Here is a 17,411-nt window from a genome sequence, read left to right on the forward strand (position 1 = left end):
GTATTGTTGTAGTAATTTGTAGTTTAGTAATTGTAGTCTATATTGCATGTGTAGATTTGGGAATTGGCATTCTTCTAATGGTATTTTTCAAAATTTATTTTTTTTGTTGTCTTGTCTACGGGTTTGATAATTTAGTGCAATTATTTCAATTGTTCGTTAATCGTGTTTGAAGGAAACATTTCGTGTGAATGGTATTGTTGGAGATAACGTGTCATTGTGTGCAATTTTCATATAGTGACGAGTTTTGTATATTTTGTAAATGATTACGCGATCAATGAAAAAGGCAAAAATGATGAATAGTGAGAATGACGAAATTGTTAACATGGCGAACTCGCCAACACAGGAGAACAGTGTGATGAATAATGAAGTGGAAAACAATTTAATAAGTCGGGAAAATAGTCCGGAACCATTTCAAAATTTTTCTCAATCAGAAAATTCACAGAATACGAGATTAACGACAGAAGATTCTGTAATAGTATCGAACAAAGATAGCTTTACAGCTATGACGAAAGAAGTCGATTTCGCGGGAAACGTTAGGGGTGAAAAGAGTTTCGAACCAGTTACTATGGAGCAGTTGATGAGTGCTATATTAAATTTGGGATCAAAAATAGGAACAATTGAAACCAAGATGAAAGCAATGATAACACGGTTAGGCTCACAAATAGGAACAAGTAAAACCGAGATGGAAACAATGGAAACACAGTTAGGCTCACGAACGGGGACATGTTTCAAAAACATGAAAGACGAATTAAAGAGGGAAGTTAGAGAGGAGGCGCAACCGATTTTGAATTCTCACAATAATAGATTAATTGCAGTAGAGATTAGACAAAGGGAACAGGACAGAGAACAGGAAGAAAGAGATCGTGTGGTAGTGCAGAAATTTTCAGAGTTGAATTTACAACGTGCGCACGATAAGGAGGAGATGTTTGAGAGAATCGAGGAATCCGTACCAAATGACAGAGGGAATAACTTAGCACAACAATATGAACAGTTAACTACTAAATGTGACAACACTGAAACCCGAGTCGCGACACTTACGGAAGACGTAAATAAACAGAAAGAACAAATAGGTGATTTATCGGAAAGAGTTGAGGAGATTTCAGACAAATTGACAAATCTTAGTTTAAATGGGGACAGAGATTCAGATGATACAGCACCATTGCCATTTGCAGAAACCGAATAATACCAGAACATAAATAAACATGTTGAAAATCAGGGAAAATTTAATGAACGCATTAAAAGGGAAGTTGAGGCTTTACGAGTGCTAGTCAAACAAATTGAAGGCAAAATCGTAGGAAAAGACAGCAGAAGAAATTTAGAACCACGGATAGCAGAGGGCTTTGAAGAAAATAATTTGTTTCATTTACGAGATGCAACAAGAGAGCGCCAGGCGCGTGAACTTGACAATAATCAACATTGGGGCTGGGACAGAGGCGGTAGGTCTTTGTCGCCACGAGGCGAAAACTTTGACTATAAACACTTCTTAACTGTTCGGAAATTTAAGATCTTTCGCAATTCTAAGAACGACATACATTCATGTTCGTGGTTAGATCAATTTATGTGCGCACTTCCGCCAAATTTGCCACTAAGTCACAAACTGGAAATTATGTGCGGCTATTAAAGTCCTCAGGGGATTCACTACACTAAGTGAATATGTGCCGTAGCGTGCATAGGGCCCCGAGCTGTAGTGGTGCTATTTCCCTTTTAGTTTTCTGCACCGCTGCCTACTCTTTTACTATTCTTTGCATCTGTCAAAACAACTCTTCGACTATCAGTCTATCTAGACAGTAGATAAACAATAACCGGATATGACTATTTTACCTAAAAGTGATTTCGAAAATTACCGTTTGGACTTACTGTACCTTCAGCAGCATTCATTCGTAGTTTAAACGAAATTTTACCTGTTTATTTTCGTGGCAATATTACTTCACATGTTGACGATATTCTTATTGCTAAACGTTCTTGGAGTGAGCATAACAAAATTTTGGATTCATTATTACGTATTTTTGCAAGAGTTGGCATTACAGAGAACTTGGAAAAATCTGAATTTGGTCGTTCTCGGGTGAAATTTCTCGGTCACATTATTTCTACAGAAGGTATTCTTCCTGATCCAGAGAAATTAGACGCTATTCGTAATTATGCTGTTCCTACCACAAAACGTGATGATCGTAGTTTCCTTGATGTCTGTAATTTTCTTAGACGCTTTGTTAGATTAGACAATTTGGCTACACCTCGTTTATGTGAACTATCTGGAAAGAATTCTAATTGGTGTTGGGATGAGGAAGCTCAGTCAGAATTTGAACAGCTTCGTGATGCTTTAGTTGCTGCTCCACTTCTTTCACATCCGGATTTATCTAAAGATTTTTGTTTGGCGACGGACTCATCATACAAAGGCCTAGGTGCACATTTATTTCAAGAGATAGAAGAAAACGGCGTTGTAGTACAAAAGACTATTGCATTTGGAAGTCGTGTTCTCTCTAAATCAGAAAAAAATTATTCGATAACGGAACTTGAAGCTTTGGCTGTTGTTTGGGCTTTCTCAAAATTTCGCACATTTTTGTTTGGCAGACATACTAAGGTTTACACCGATCATCAAGCTCTGGAATTTCTTATGTCCACAAAATTAACTCATGGCAGATTGTCACGATAGGTGTTGTACCTACAGGAATTTGATTTTAGTATTGTTTACACACAGGGTTCTTCAAATATTGTTGCTGATGCTTTATCACATGCACCTATGGGTTTGAAACAAAGTGCTGAAGAGGACTGCAAGGAAAACAATTATTGTTTGATGTATATTCAAGGTGTTGCGTTTGAGAACTTTATTTCGTCTTCGCTTCAGGACACCGCTAAGGAGCAAAATAAGGATCCAATCTGGAAGGACATTAAGGAGAAGTGGAGGAGAAAGGAAAGCGTAGCGATTAGACAGCATTATTTAGTCCCCAATGACATTCTTTTTAAACGAAAATCGGTCGACAACTCTGTTTGGTTAGTTTGTATTCCTGATGAGTGGGTTAATAAGCTGATTTGGTATACGCATTTCAGTTATGCACACTTTGGTCCCAGAAAATGCTTTCATAAATTACGGGAAAATTGCTACTTCAGTAATATGGAAAAACGTATTCGATCTGTTCTGGCCAAATGCAAATTATGTCAAAAGGCTAAGCCGCCAACAATTTCTCACAGAGCACCTTTGTTTCCTATCATTCCAGCGAAATTAAAGGAGATGGCTGCAGTCGATTTGTTCGGTCCAGTGGTTCGTTCTACTAATGGTTTTGCGTACATTTTCGTAGCAGTGGAGTTGACATCAAAATATGTGTGTTTTTCACCGTTACGCAAAGCAACAGCTCGTTCAGTATCTAATGCTTTCATTAACCATTTTCTTAAAGAAGTTGGTCATGTTGATAAGGTTGTATCAGATAATGGATCACAGTTTCGCTCTAAAATTTGGCTTCGTACTCTACGGCGTCGTAAAATTAAACCAATCTTCATTTCACTTTTTCACCCTCAATCTAACGCTTCAGAGAGATGGATGAAGGAAATCAATAAATTGTGTCGTCTTTATTGTCATCAGAATCACAGAACGTGGGATCAGTATCTTCATATTTTTCAAAATATTCTGAATGAACTCCCTAATGATTCAACTTCTTTACCGCCAATACTGATATTAAAAAACAAAGCACCGACAAATCGCATTTCTGAAATCGTTCCTTTTCCGCCTTCACAGAAACTGCGGCATTCTGAAGTTGTCAACCTGGCTCTGCGAAATATTGCATCTGCGGCTGCTAGAAGAGAAAAATCAGCTAAACATCCTGGTCGTTTAAAAACCTTGTCAGTTGGTCAAAAAGTGTTAATTAAGTGTCATCATTTGTCTCACAAAGGAAAAGGCTTGTGTCACAAATTTTTTCTGCTTTATAACGGTCCATATAGAATTCGCAAAATTATACATGATAACACTGTTGAAGTAGAAACTCTTAAATCACGACGCTCTAAGGGAATACATCATATATCTAACGTTAAAATTTTTGTGGAATGATATACTTTCGAAAAATTTTTGTGGAATGACATACTTGTGAGAAACTAACAGCTACATGTAAACATGCAGAGAATACAAGGATACCGCGGTATGTTTTGCCGGCGGCACATACTCAAAGCAACAGTCAAGTCTGCGCGCTGCACAAGGCAGTCGTTGACCGCAAACAATTGCTTCCTACGTCACGCGCCTACAGCTGATCGAGTGCTCAGTGCGAATGCACTGACAGCCGTAAACAAATACACAGTTTAATTTCTCCGATTGAATTCAGTATAAAGCTATAGTGACTTGATGAATTATGTTATTCATATTCAGTATTTTTCAGGATACGTTTGTATAAAATATTTAAGAACTTCAGGTAAATTCTGTGCGTATTCGACGTTAAGACGACTTGCTATGGAGAAAATTTCAGAAAGAATGTAATTTCCAAGAAGAAACTAATAAACTAAAAAGGTAACTATTAATTGAGTTTATTTTTTTTCAGGTAACATATTTCCACTTAGGTACGTACTTTAGACGTAATTTGCTGCTCGCGATTACGTGATTCAGACTTTGTGCTAAATTTCATGTTCTATGAAATTACTTGTGAAGCGACGTGCTTGCGTACATTTGCTGATTTTTGTCAATGTTTTATTAATGAACAGGGTTGTAACTTGTGTATATTATGCATCGCTTGGCTGCACTGCTTTTTCACTGATGTCATATTTTTTTATTATGTGCCTGCTGTGCTTATTTATTTAAATTATAATTGTCACCTGATTAATTGTGCTGACTGTGGTTATGTATGTAAGTTACACTTTGTGATTTATCTGCTTGCGCCTTCATGTTTACTTATTAAGATGACATATGAACATTTATTTGCTTATGCTGATATGATGCTAATGACCTGTTTATTATGTTAGATAACATATTTTCTGCCTTGCTTATGGATTTCATATTTACACATTTCTGTTTGTTGTCATAACTACTATTTAATTTGGTATATAGTAATGCTGATATACTGTGTATGAACATAGAGTTTAGGTCACGCTATTGTATTAATTATAGATTGTTCGCTTGGCAGAGCCTCGTTGTAACAATTGTGCTGCATCCACTTGTTGACATTCTGTTCTCCACTGGTATATTTACTCGCTATTGCATGTTTTGCTTACGCTCAGTGCCTTATATTTTTAAGATAAGAAAATGAACTGCTATAATTCGACGAACGACATTAGTACAAGAAACTTTATAGAAGCCACATGAGCTGGAAGTTTTATGGAAGCTGTATAAATTTATACTAATAGGAAGGAAGCTAACGACATGACATACCAAAACTAGGTTTAGACCAATGACAGTTATTACACTGCATTTTTCGTGAGCAATTGAAATAGGAAGTGACACTTGACACAAGAAATACTCCACATGTTTGCTTCTGTTTGCCATAATTCTTGAAGTGGTGTACACACTGTGAAATATTATGATCATTCACACTCCGTAATTGTAATTAATTAATGAGAGTTATTCGAACTAAGTCTGTTAGAGGTGATGTATGCATTTCTTTTGTTTATAATTCATAATGAGTAGAAGATTTGGGTCAGATGGATTACACAGAGGTTGTGTGTTGACAGTGTGTATTCGGATTGTATGGGATGATGAGGTTTGCATTAGGATTTTATCTGTGCTTGTTCGAGGAGATTGACTAGAGGAAAGAGTTGTTATGGAAGTGAAATGATATTGGTAATAAGGTTTATATGTATCAACGTATTGAAGAGGTATTATGAGGTATTATTGAGATTGTGTGAAGTTGATGATTATTGGAGTTTTGGTGGACAAGAGGTAAGGTAAATGCTATTAATGATAAGGCTTATATGTATCGACATAAGAGGTATTATTGAAGTATTGAGATTATGTGATGCAGATGATTATTGGAGTTTTGGTGGATAAGAGGTAAAGTAAGTGAGGTGCATATTTTTTTCTGTTGGTCTATATGGAACAAGGAGGATGAAGATAGCAGACTAGAACACTAAAGTGGAAGGAAGATTGTCTACACACACTTTGTTAAATCACTAAGCAGTATATACTTTTTTTTGGAGAGAGGAAGTAATTGCATATCTTGGCTCACTGACAGTTGTTCAGCAACCGTACATTTTGATCTGGCTTGGCAAACATTGGTCTTGACATGATGACTATGACGTTGACTTAACTATTATTGACTGTTATACATTGCTGCCACTACTACTTGATACACATGATGAACATGAAATTTTGACAGAATTGCATTTACACAGTTAACACTATTCAATTACACAGTAGTACTTAATGTGGATGAAAGATGAGTGAGTGTGTTTTGTGTGTTTTCCTTTCCTAATCCTACCCACCTATCTCCTAAATATTATTTTATTTGTTTGTAGTGGCTTGCACTGACACCCGTAAATATTATAGGTTTACTGGTATTTGTGTATTTGTAATAGTTAATATGACAATTATCTGACATCAGTTGTGTGTTTGTTATGATTTGTATGTTTAGTGTAAAAGCATTTGTATGTGGATTCAAACTATTGTTCATGCCTGAACTGTCTGATTAGTGATGGTGAATATTATGGACTGTTACCTGCACTTGTTCAACATTGATGTGTGACACTTAGAAATGATTAATTTCTGCCGATGAACTGTGTGATTAGGATAGTGAATATTATGGACTGTTACTTGTACTTTTTCCACATGATTGGCGCCACTAGGACATGTTTAATTTCTGCTTATAAACTCTGATGAACAGTGTGATCAGTGATAGTGAATATTATGACTGCTCTCTGGACCTACTCAACATTGCTGGGTGCCACTGATGGACTGCTTCTACTGAAATAATGTCACTTGTTGTTGTCTGCACCTACTCAACATTTCTGGGTGCCACTGATGGACTGCTTCTACTGAAATAATGTCACTTGTTGCTGTCTGCACCTGCTCAACATTGCTGGGTGCCACTGATGAACTGCTTCTACTGAAATGATGTTACTTCTTGCTGTCTGCACCTACTCAACATTGCTGGGTGCCACTGATGGATTGCTTCTACTGAAATAATGTCACTTGTTGGTGTCTGCACCTGTTCAACATTGCTGGGTGCCTCAGATGGAACTGCTTCTACTGAAATAATGACTTGTTGGTGTCTGCACCTGTTCAACATTGCTGGGTGCCACTGATGGACTGCTTCTACTGAAATGATGTCACTTGTTGGTGTCTGCACCTGTTCAACATTGCTAGGTGCCACTAATGGACTGATTCTACTGAAATAATGTCACTTGTTGGTGTCTGCACCTGTTCAACATTGCTAGGTGCCACTAATGGACTGATTCTACTGAAATAATGTCACTTGTTGGTGTCTGCACCTGCTCAACATTACTGGGTGCCACTGATGAACTGCTTCTACTAAAATGATGTCACTTGTTGGTGTTTGCACCTGTTGACCATCGCTGGGTGCTACTGCTGGAACTAATCATTAAAAGTATTTTATGTGAACATTTGTATAAACTGATTTTTTGTGTATTGTGTGAACTATTATGTAAAGTCACATGTATGAAAAGAAGTTGCATTGCTTACTGTAATTTATATATTAGGTTATTTAAAGGTCAGTGCAAAGCCAAAATTTTAACTAATTATGTGATATTTAGGTATTAATATTATCTTTTATTTTTGTCTGTATTTTTGTGGACGAATTTGATGGTATTTTCACCACCAATGCTGGCAAAAATACCATCAAATTCTGGCCCGTGGAGGAGGGGCATATGAAAGGTGGCTACACTGAGCCACAGCGCCAGAGATTGCGCCAAAGAGTATTATTCAGCCGCCTCCACTGGTAGTGCTTGGGGAGAACTCGTAGTAGTCAGTCCTTGTTAAGAACTCGTAGTAGTCAGTGCTTGTTGAGATGTGCTAGTGAAAAGTGCTTGCTGTGATGTCGTAGTGAAGAGTGCTTGCTGAGATGTGATACTGAAAAGTTCTTGTTGAGATCCACAGCGCCAGAGATTGCGCCAAAGAGTATTATTCAGCCGCCTCCACTGGTAGTGCTTGGGGAGAACTCGTAGTAGTCAGTCCTTGTTAAGAACTCGTAGTAGTCAGTGCTTGTTGAGATGTGCTAGTGAAAAGTGCTTGCTGTGATGTCGTAGTGAAGAGTGCTTGCTGAGATGTGATACTGAAAACTTCTTGTTGAGATGTGATAGTAACGAGTCGGTGTGGAAATATTGTAATGATTAGAGTGCTTTTCGTCAATATATGAAGGTAAAAAAAAAATTTCCTTTTCTTTTTATTATCTCAATGTCTTAAATAATGCACCATTACAGGTTCAGTCAACAAAGCATCTGGCTTGTGTTCTTGTATTAGAGTGTAATTCTGCTTTCCTTACGCAATTATAGTATTTCTATTTTTTAGTTACTTCAGTATAAATGATATTTAAAATTTCTTGTCTTATTGAAAAAGAACCGTGCCAGATGTGTACGTTGAGTCATACTTCCACACACAGAACAGTTATACTTGTGCTTTGGTTTCGTAGGTTTTATAGTTGCTGGGGACTTAATTAATTAATTGTGTTAATGAAAATTTTCATTTCATTCTTTGTTGTTGTTCTATGCAGTCAGATTGCGTAATAATACTAGTCAGGGCCAACCGTTTACGAGACACAGCGTAATCGGACATACAGCTACGAAAAATAAAAATGATTTTCAAATTTAATAATAATTAAGCCCCCATGCACCACCCGAGAGGCAGTAAGATGAGTCACTTCGCACCGACCTATCAATCTGTCCGCGTCAGTCAAATACCGACACACGCTGCAGCTCGGACGACGTCAGAGCTAGGCACCTTCCAAATGCGTGATTAGATTAGATTAGATTCAGTTTTCGTTCCATATACCCAAAAAATGAGATGATTCTTGTGGGTATGGAACATGGCAGAAAGTAAAAATAGGAAGTGAACTCGCGAGGACTGTATAACGTCCTGGATCGCTTAGTTTTCACGCGTGTTTGTGTGCCGCCTGTAATGTTGACAAAACCACTTGGCAGGTGGCGAGATTATTTTCCATTTCTAAGGCTAGCAGTTAACTTTGATGATTAGAAGTCAGGGTGATAGACCATTTTACTTGGAACTTACCGTAGAGGTCGCCTCTGAACTGCTAATAGTGCTGTTTCTGATAGGGACATTATTATTATTATTATTATCATCATCAGGAATACTATCATGTTTATGCGTGTGAACTTTTACTGAATATGTTAATCAGTTACAGCTCAAAACTTTTATTTATATTAATAGTTCCTGATCCCGCTGAGTAAGTAGAAAGTAGGAACATTTTCTTACAATGAGTACGAAGAGTAATGCTGACTTGCAGAGTGGAAATTATGGTCAGTATTTTCTCCATCGCTTTCTAGCTGACCGCTGAAGTAGTTTCCAGAGTCTTGTAAAACCGCGACACTGTTTTACCTGCCGCCCAAGAACCACCGCAGCCGTGGTCGCCGGGATGGAAGGTCACCAGGTTCTGCCAGGGGGTACGCCACTCTCTGTAAAAAAAAAAAAAAAAAAAAAGTGCACCAATGACGTCTGACAAGTGTCATGTCCCATCTGCACACAACTACTGACTAAAAAAAAAAACGTAGAAGGTGGTAGATAGCGAAATGTGTCCGGCTTCAAAAATGGTTCAAATGGCTCTGAGCACTATGGGACTTAAAATCTGACGTCATCAGTCCCCTAGAACTTACAACTACTTAACCCTAACTAACCTAAGGACATCACACACATCCATGGCCGAGGCGGGATTCGAACCTGCGAGCGTAGCGGTCGCGCGGTTCCAGACTGAAGCGCCTAGAACCGCTCTGCCACAGCGGCCGGCTGTAGCCAGCGTGTCATTTCATTCTATTTAAGCACCTATATTAATTAGGTAACATGATATGCAGATTTACTTTTCGATGGTGTAATGTGTGTTTAATGTTGGGCTTGATTCATATGAGGCAGAAATGATGATTGCTAAGGTTACCTATTCCCATTTTATAATGTTCCTTCTGATAGCGAATCTGTATATGAAGGACTTATTTCAATAGTGGTACAAGTCCATTTACCTCCACTTTTCTGCCTGCAATGCTTCTGAAATTAATGATCCAAACAAACAGAAAGAGAGGTTCATCTCTAGCAAGAAGCCATATGCTTGAATATTTCTGGTATCTCAATTGAAAATTTTTCAGCGCTCATTTAACTTTAGGTCTCTGCATCTCAAAATGAACAAAAATGGACAGAATAGCCGAGCGAGAGGCCACGTCAGGGTTCCAGGAACAGTCCGGGTCCAGGGCTTTTGTGTGGCCGTGGCTGAACGCCCTTTCGACCCGGTCATTCCTGTGGGCCGTTTGATAGGATGAACTGTTCCGCGAATTGTGGGGTGCCTGGTCGGCATGTTCTCACTTGCAGCCTGCAGCATATCGGAGAGGCAGCGACATTGTTATATAGTGCGTCCCATGACTGTTAGTGACAATATGGACAGTGGATGGGGGCGACCGAACGTCGGGCAGTGAACAGCGAGCGACTCTGGGCGACCCAGCACAATACTATCGGTTCGTAAGTTGGAAGCGCATAACACCACTGTTTAGGGCCAACTTTGTAGTATGCCGACGCATTGCTGTCACAGCTATTAAAAGGAAGACCACGTGGACCTCTGGGAAGAAAGCCTGGCGGTGTTTGGATTGCTCGACATCTTGAAACTGTAGGAACTGTGTTTTTCTAATCATCAGAACGCACAACAATACGAAAGTATTCATATACGAGGGGCGTTCAACGAGTAACTTTTTATTTATTTATTTTTTTTATTTTTTTGAAATCCGATTGGTTTTACTCAAGACTTCAATACATCGTATTACTCTCCGGTGTTTTGGCTACAAAACTCAATTTTTCAACGTAATCTCCGTTCAAAGTGACAGCCTTACGCCACTTTACTGGGAGGGCCTGTACGCTAGCAAGGCACCACTTCACTGGTCGACGTCGGGGTCCAGGTCTTGCTGCATCAATAACATCTCCATCAGCCACGCTCTTCTTCCAGCAGGGCGCATCCCTCATTGGGACAAACAGGTGGAAATCGGAAGGTGCGAAATCTGGGCTGTAGGGTGGATGAGAAAGAACAGTTCAATGAAGTTTTGTGAGCTGCTCTCGGTTACGAAGACGTGTTCAAAAATGTTCAAATGTGTGTGAAATCTTATGGGACTTAACTGCTAAGGTCATCAGTCCCTAAGCTTACACACTACTTAACCTAAATTATCCTAAGGACAAACACACACACCCATGCCCGAGGGAGGACTCGAGCCTCCGCCGGGACCAGCCGCACAGTCCATGACTGCAGCGCCTGAGACCGCTCGGCTAATCCCGCGCGGCCGAAGACGTGTGTGACGCCTTGCGTTGTTATGGAGAAGGAGAAATTCGTTTGCATTTTTGTGACGACGAACACGCTGAAGTCGTTTCACCAATTTCCTGAGTATAGCACAATACACTTCAGAGTTGATCATTGTACCGTGAGGGAGGACATGAAACAGAATAACCCATTCAGAGACCCAGAAGATCGTCGCCATGATTTTACCGGCTGAGATTACTCCTTCGCACTTTTCTTCAGAGGAGAGGTGATAGGCGCCACTCCATGGATTGCCGTTTTGGTTGCAGTTCGAAGTGACGAACCCATGCTTCATTGCCTGTGATGATGTTTGACAAAGAATTGTCGCCATCAGCCCTATAACGTGGAAGCAATTCCGCGCAGATGGTCCAGACGTCCAGTTGTGCAGCGAGGTGCTTGATTATGATCCATCGATCATCTCGAGTGAGATTGTAGGTGTCACAGCTGTGCGCGGGCGGCCTTTACGCTGAAGATCGGACAGATTTCTTCCACCTTGTTGCGATGATGACAGACGTCTCGCCCAACGACTCACCATGCTTTTGTTCACTGCCAAGTTTCGGTAGACATTCTGCAAGCGCCTACGAATATCTGCGATGCTCTGGTTTCCGCCAAAAGTAACTCAGAGACACCTCTCTGCTTGGAACTCATCTCTGTTACAGACGCCACTTCGAAGGCTACGTATAGCGCTGCCACAAAAGTGAACTTCATGAAACATTGGGGGTAATGTGAGAATATGGGAAGATGTCCCACAAAAAGATCCGCATTTTTTTCAACCGAAACTGGCGACGAAAAAATTTGCTGAATTACATATTGGACGCCCCTCGTAGTTCTGCATAATGAACGAACAACTTTTTGTGACATGGGTTCTCACTGGCCGCAGTAGAGAAGGCATCGCGAGAGCAGAAACAGCAGAGCGCACGTTTGAGAGTCATTCGATGTCGATTTGTGATCTGATTTTGCTACTACTCGCATTCTGACTCTTAATTCCTATTCTCTTTGCACTCTGAGTCTGGAAGAGGCTTTGCAGACGTTTGCAAGTATAGTTTCGGAGACAGAAATTCGTTCGAGATTTGAGAGACGGCACTTGGCAGTCCATTATCTGCTGCAGCATCAGTTCACCACCCAGCTCAGCTTCGCAAATGTAAAAAGTTCACGTAGCAATGGGACGAGCCATTAGTACTCACATCTTGACCATGACTTTTTTATTGCGTTTTCAAGCATGCTTGTCCGCCTTACTCAATGAATCGACACAATCATCATGGCCGATGAGACCCCGTGCTTCAGTTCACTTAGATACTTCGCAGATTTATTTATCAGAGTGAGCTTCCCATATCGACCTAAATTATAAACGTAACTATTTCCGCGGTCTCGGCTTTTGATTAGCGCTCCACACATGTAAGAAAGAACTTGATTATCTTTTTCATGTTCTGTGTTGGTTTGCATTCAGTTAACTTTCTCAATAAATTATTATGACTATGAATTCCTGTTTAACTTCAGTAGATAACAGTCCCCTCTTCTAGCCCCATAGCTACGGTTCACTTGACTGGGCCACCCATCCGTTCCATCTGCTTGCGCACACCTCAATTTCCATACATCTGAATCACAGTGGGGCGATTTGCATATCAAGAGAGGAACCGGGTGCAGATCACTGGCTTGTTTCACGAAGGTATGACCTTAAACCAGAGGTGTCTCGCACTCCACGAAAAAAACTAGTCATCAGTGCAGCTGACTGCCATGCGGGGGAACCGGGATCGGTTCCTCGTGCTACCAGGAACTTTTCCTTTGTGTGAGGACTGGTACGCCGTAGACTCACCCTTTCCAAGATGCTGCTCCAGGAGAGTGTAAAATGAATGTGCGCAACGGAAAATACTCGACGCTAAAATGATTTGGCCCTGTTTGACTACCCCCTGGCCGGCCGCAGTGGCCGTGCGGTTAAAGGCGCTGCAGTCTGGAACCGCAAGACCGCTACGGCCGCAGGTTCGAATCCTGCCTCCGGCATGGATGTTTGTGATGTCCTTAGGTTAGTTAGGTTTAACTAGTTCTAAGTTCTAGGGGACTAATGACCTCAGCAGTTGAGTCCCATAGTGCTCAGAGCCATTTGAACCATTTGACTACCCCCTGAAGCAGATCATAGTATCTCTTAATGGTGATTATCTCTCTCTTGCTCTTTAACACATAAATTGCAACGTAAACATAAATGAATGATTAAGGGAACTAGTAACTACCAAATGATAAATGCTGATTCCGCTTATAACTTTATTGTTGATTAAAACCTGTTAATATTACAAATGTTTATACATCAATGTCCAATGGACATAAAGAGATACAAATGAATTTCCTAACTAATACGATTGATCAATTGCCCAAATCTGTCCCTTTTTATGGCTACGCGATCTAATATAAATAACGCGAGATGACTGACGTCATCTATGTACCAAACACTAGAAGACACTACTTTCAAAGATGATCTACAGTGGGGTGCAACCTCAGTGGAAATAAAATTTACGTGATCAGAGCTGTTTAACTTTATAGCCCTAATAAGCCGAAGCAATTAGCAATATCACTGTATGTACTGCGTCCAGTGCTTCGGAGTGATGGTTCTCGTACACGTTGCGACGATGGAAGGACCCCAGCCACAAAATAAAACTCTTTCAAACACTAGGATGGCAGAAGGCGGTCCTCTGACAATTATAACCAAACACTGTCTTCTCCTCTTTGTGTTCTACAGACAAGAAACGCGAACTCCCAGACACAAGGACGGAATTCAGATACCATCTCCACGTGAGTATAGACAGAAGAAGTGTTCTCAATCACTGAACACTGCGTACTCAACGATGACTCCCTAGCTGGAGGCGAAGTCCAGAATCGTGTAAGTTCGCAACAGTACAGTGCCCAACCGTTCTCACTATAAAATCTCCTAAAAGCAAAGACAGCAAGTTCATCTGTACCAACAAAAGCTGATACTGAGTGAACGTCAAACCCGGACGCTCAAAACGGAAGACCTCTTCTCTCCACTGCTAGCTTCCCAGCAAAGCTCGGCTCCTCTCCCTCATAACTCAGAAGGTGAATCATAATCTCGAAACCACGGAATATTCTCCCTCTCTATAGATTCTTCTGAAAGCCGACCAACCATATTTTGGTCTTTTGTCGTCCAGCGCAGAAAGTTTGCGAGGAAATACCTATGCTCATAGAATGGTACGTCTCTCAGAGTAAAAATCCCCTGAAATAACCCAGCCTGTGATTTCCGAGCTAAAGCTTCCTCGTTCCTCTCTGCCGCGTCCAAGATTTTCAAAGTTTCCGAAGTAGTATTCAGTGATCCTTTCGGCCCCACTCCAAACCGGCCGGCCGCCGCTGTATTGTGCTTCCGCCCTTAGGTGCCCAGACCGTCCGCTTGGCACTTCCTGTGTGAAGTAGGACCAACACACCTGTGTGGGCTTTTCCGCCCAGGGCTTGAGTTATGCCTGCCGTTTCATTTCCACTGGCATTCCAACCTCTACTAGTATAGGCAATCATTCATTACTCCATTTTGATAATAAAGACACTCTGTCACCTTTCATGCAATAAGCGTTAACAACTATTTACAAGGTATATGTGACAATGTCAGTCTTCTTTAAATATTCACGTATACGATATACATCCTGTCAAATCATACGTAATTGCGGTTGTAAATCATGGCTAAGTATGTAGATGAGTGCTTGTAAGGTGCGAAATAATAGCCATGTTACACCTTATTTATTGCACAAGAACCAAACATGGTACAGATATCATACATATGTCATTCTGAAGAGAAATCCTGAAAGTTTTATTTTTTTTCATTTATATCACCACAGCGTAGTTTGGTAATTTGCCGATAGTCAGCGATAGTCGCAAACGTGGTGAGTTCAGGTGCGGAGAGAGCTTTCTGTGTGTTGCAGTTTGACAAAAACATGTGTGCTTCAGCTGTTCAACGGCTGTGTAGAACCAAGCCTGCGTGGTTTCCGAGGTACCACCTCTTCGTTCCTCTCACCTGCGTCCAAGATTTTCAGCGTTCGGAAGTATCATCCGGTTATCCTTCCGGCCCCTACTACAATAGCGGCCGGCCGTCACCCTATTGTGCTCCAGAGCTCAGTTGCCACGACGTCCATCTAGCCACTTCCTGTGTTTAAGCAGGACCAACACCTGTGCGGGCCTTCCACCCAGAGCTTGAGTTCTGCCTGCCGTTTCATCTCCACTGCCGTTCCAGCCTCTTCTAGTATAGGCAATCATTCATTACGTCGTTTTAATAATAAAGACACTCCGTCACCTTTCATGCAATAAGCGTTAACAATTATTTACAAGATGTACGTGACAATGTCTGTCTCCTTTATATATTCATATATACGATGTACAACCTATCACATGTATGAATGCAGAGTCTCGCGGCGATAACATTGAATAAAATGTTCTCGGGTTTCCAACCGCGTCAATTGGTTAAAACTACACGAGCTTTCGGCCAAGCACTCCTTGGCCATTGTCAAGTGATATGACATATCACTTGATATGACATATCACTTGACAATGGCCAAAAAGTCCTTGGCCGAAAGCTCGTTTGCTTTTAAGCAATTCACGCAGTTGGAAACCCGAGAACATTTTATTCAATCTATCACCTGATACCTAATTCTGTTTGTAGATCATGGCAAAGTATGTGGATGAGTTCTTGCAAGGTGCGCAATTATAGGCACTTTACAGACCTCAACTGTTTTTAATGGTATCTCAAGTGATGTACAGAATGAGTTTATCGATTCCATTGCTGTAGTCATTCATAAAGAAATTTCGAAATAACTGAAAGAAACGCCTTTTGTTGCGGTTATTATGGATGAAACGGTAAATGTATCAAGCCAGTCCCAACTTTCAGCTGTTTTGCGGTAAGTATCATCCACTGGTGAAGTGTGTGAGAGATTTTTGGGATTTGTTGATATCATTGATAACCGAAGTGCTCTTTGGCGGCATAAGTGAATTCGGTTGTGGTAGAAAACCTATAGCTCATAAATACGATGGTTGTGCCATCATGGCTGGTCAAAAAAGTGGGTACAAAAATGTGTGAGAGGCAAATACCCCTCAGCTCTCTTCATACGATGCTATGTTCATAAACTGAATTTAGTACTGAAACAGTCTGTTGAACATAAAAGGGAGTGTAAAATGTTCTTTTTTTTATACAGTTTCTGGTTTTGCCTCTTTTCGTCTCCAAATCATCTAAAAGACTCAACGCTTTGGATGAAATTATCAAACGACGTTTTCTTTCTGTATCCAACACCTTATGGGTATACAGGGTGTATCATAATTAATGGCGTAAACGCAAACAGTTGAAAGTACACTATGCTAGAAGCAAAAAAGTCTCAGTAAACATAGGGTCGAAAATGCATACCTTAAGAGCTACGAGCAATTTTTCATCTTTGATACCGTGAACCAAATCTGTTCTACTGCAAACTCTTTGCTTTCTATATTATGGGAAGTGATAATATGGACCAAAAAAAAAAAAAAAAAATGAAAAAAAAAGAAAAAATGTCCGGTAAACACATGCTCTAAAATGCATAACTTAAGAGCTATGAGCACTTGCTCATCTTCAGTTTTTGGAACACAACTCTTCTAATGAACAGCCCTGCAGGATTCAAGGTGTCAGTTCCTTCCAGTGCTATTTCAGACATTAGTCGAGTCCATGCCACGTCGTGTTGCGGCACTTCTACGTGCTCGCGGGGGCCCTGCACGATATTAGGCAGATGTATCAGTTTCTTTTGCTCTTCATGGTATAAGTACCGTATATGATTGTGTGAGCATTCTCTCTCCAACAAGAGTAAAGGGTGTATGGCACCAGGTTCGAAAAAGATCATCTCCAGCACATTCAAACTCGATCACTGACCACAGTCGATAGCGAAAGCATGTTGTAATGGCGTGAATTGCTTCACCCAGTGGCCAATTGTACACAGCGGTTCCTCGACTCCATACTTAAACCCTTTGTGTAGTAAAACATGTGTCCTG

This window comes from Schistocerca americana, chromosome 3 (genome assembly GCF_021461395.2).
Source record: "Schistocerca americana isolate TAMUIC-IGC-003095 chromosome 3, iqSchAmer2.1, whole genome shotgun sequence".
Lineage (NCBI taxonomy): Eukaryota > Metazoa > Arthropoda > Insecta > Orthoptera > Acrididae > Schistocerca > Schistocerca americana.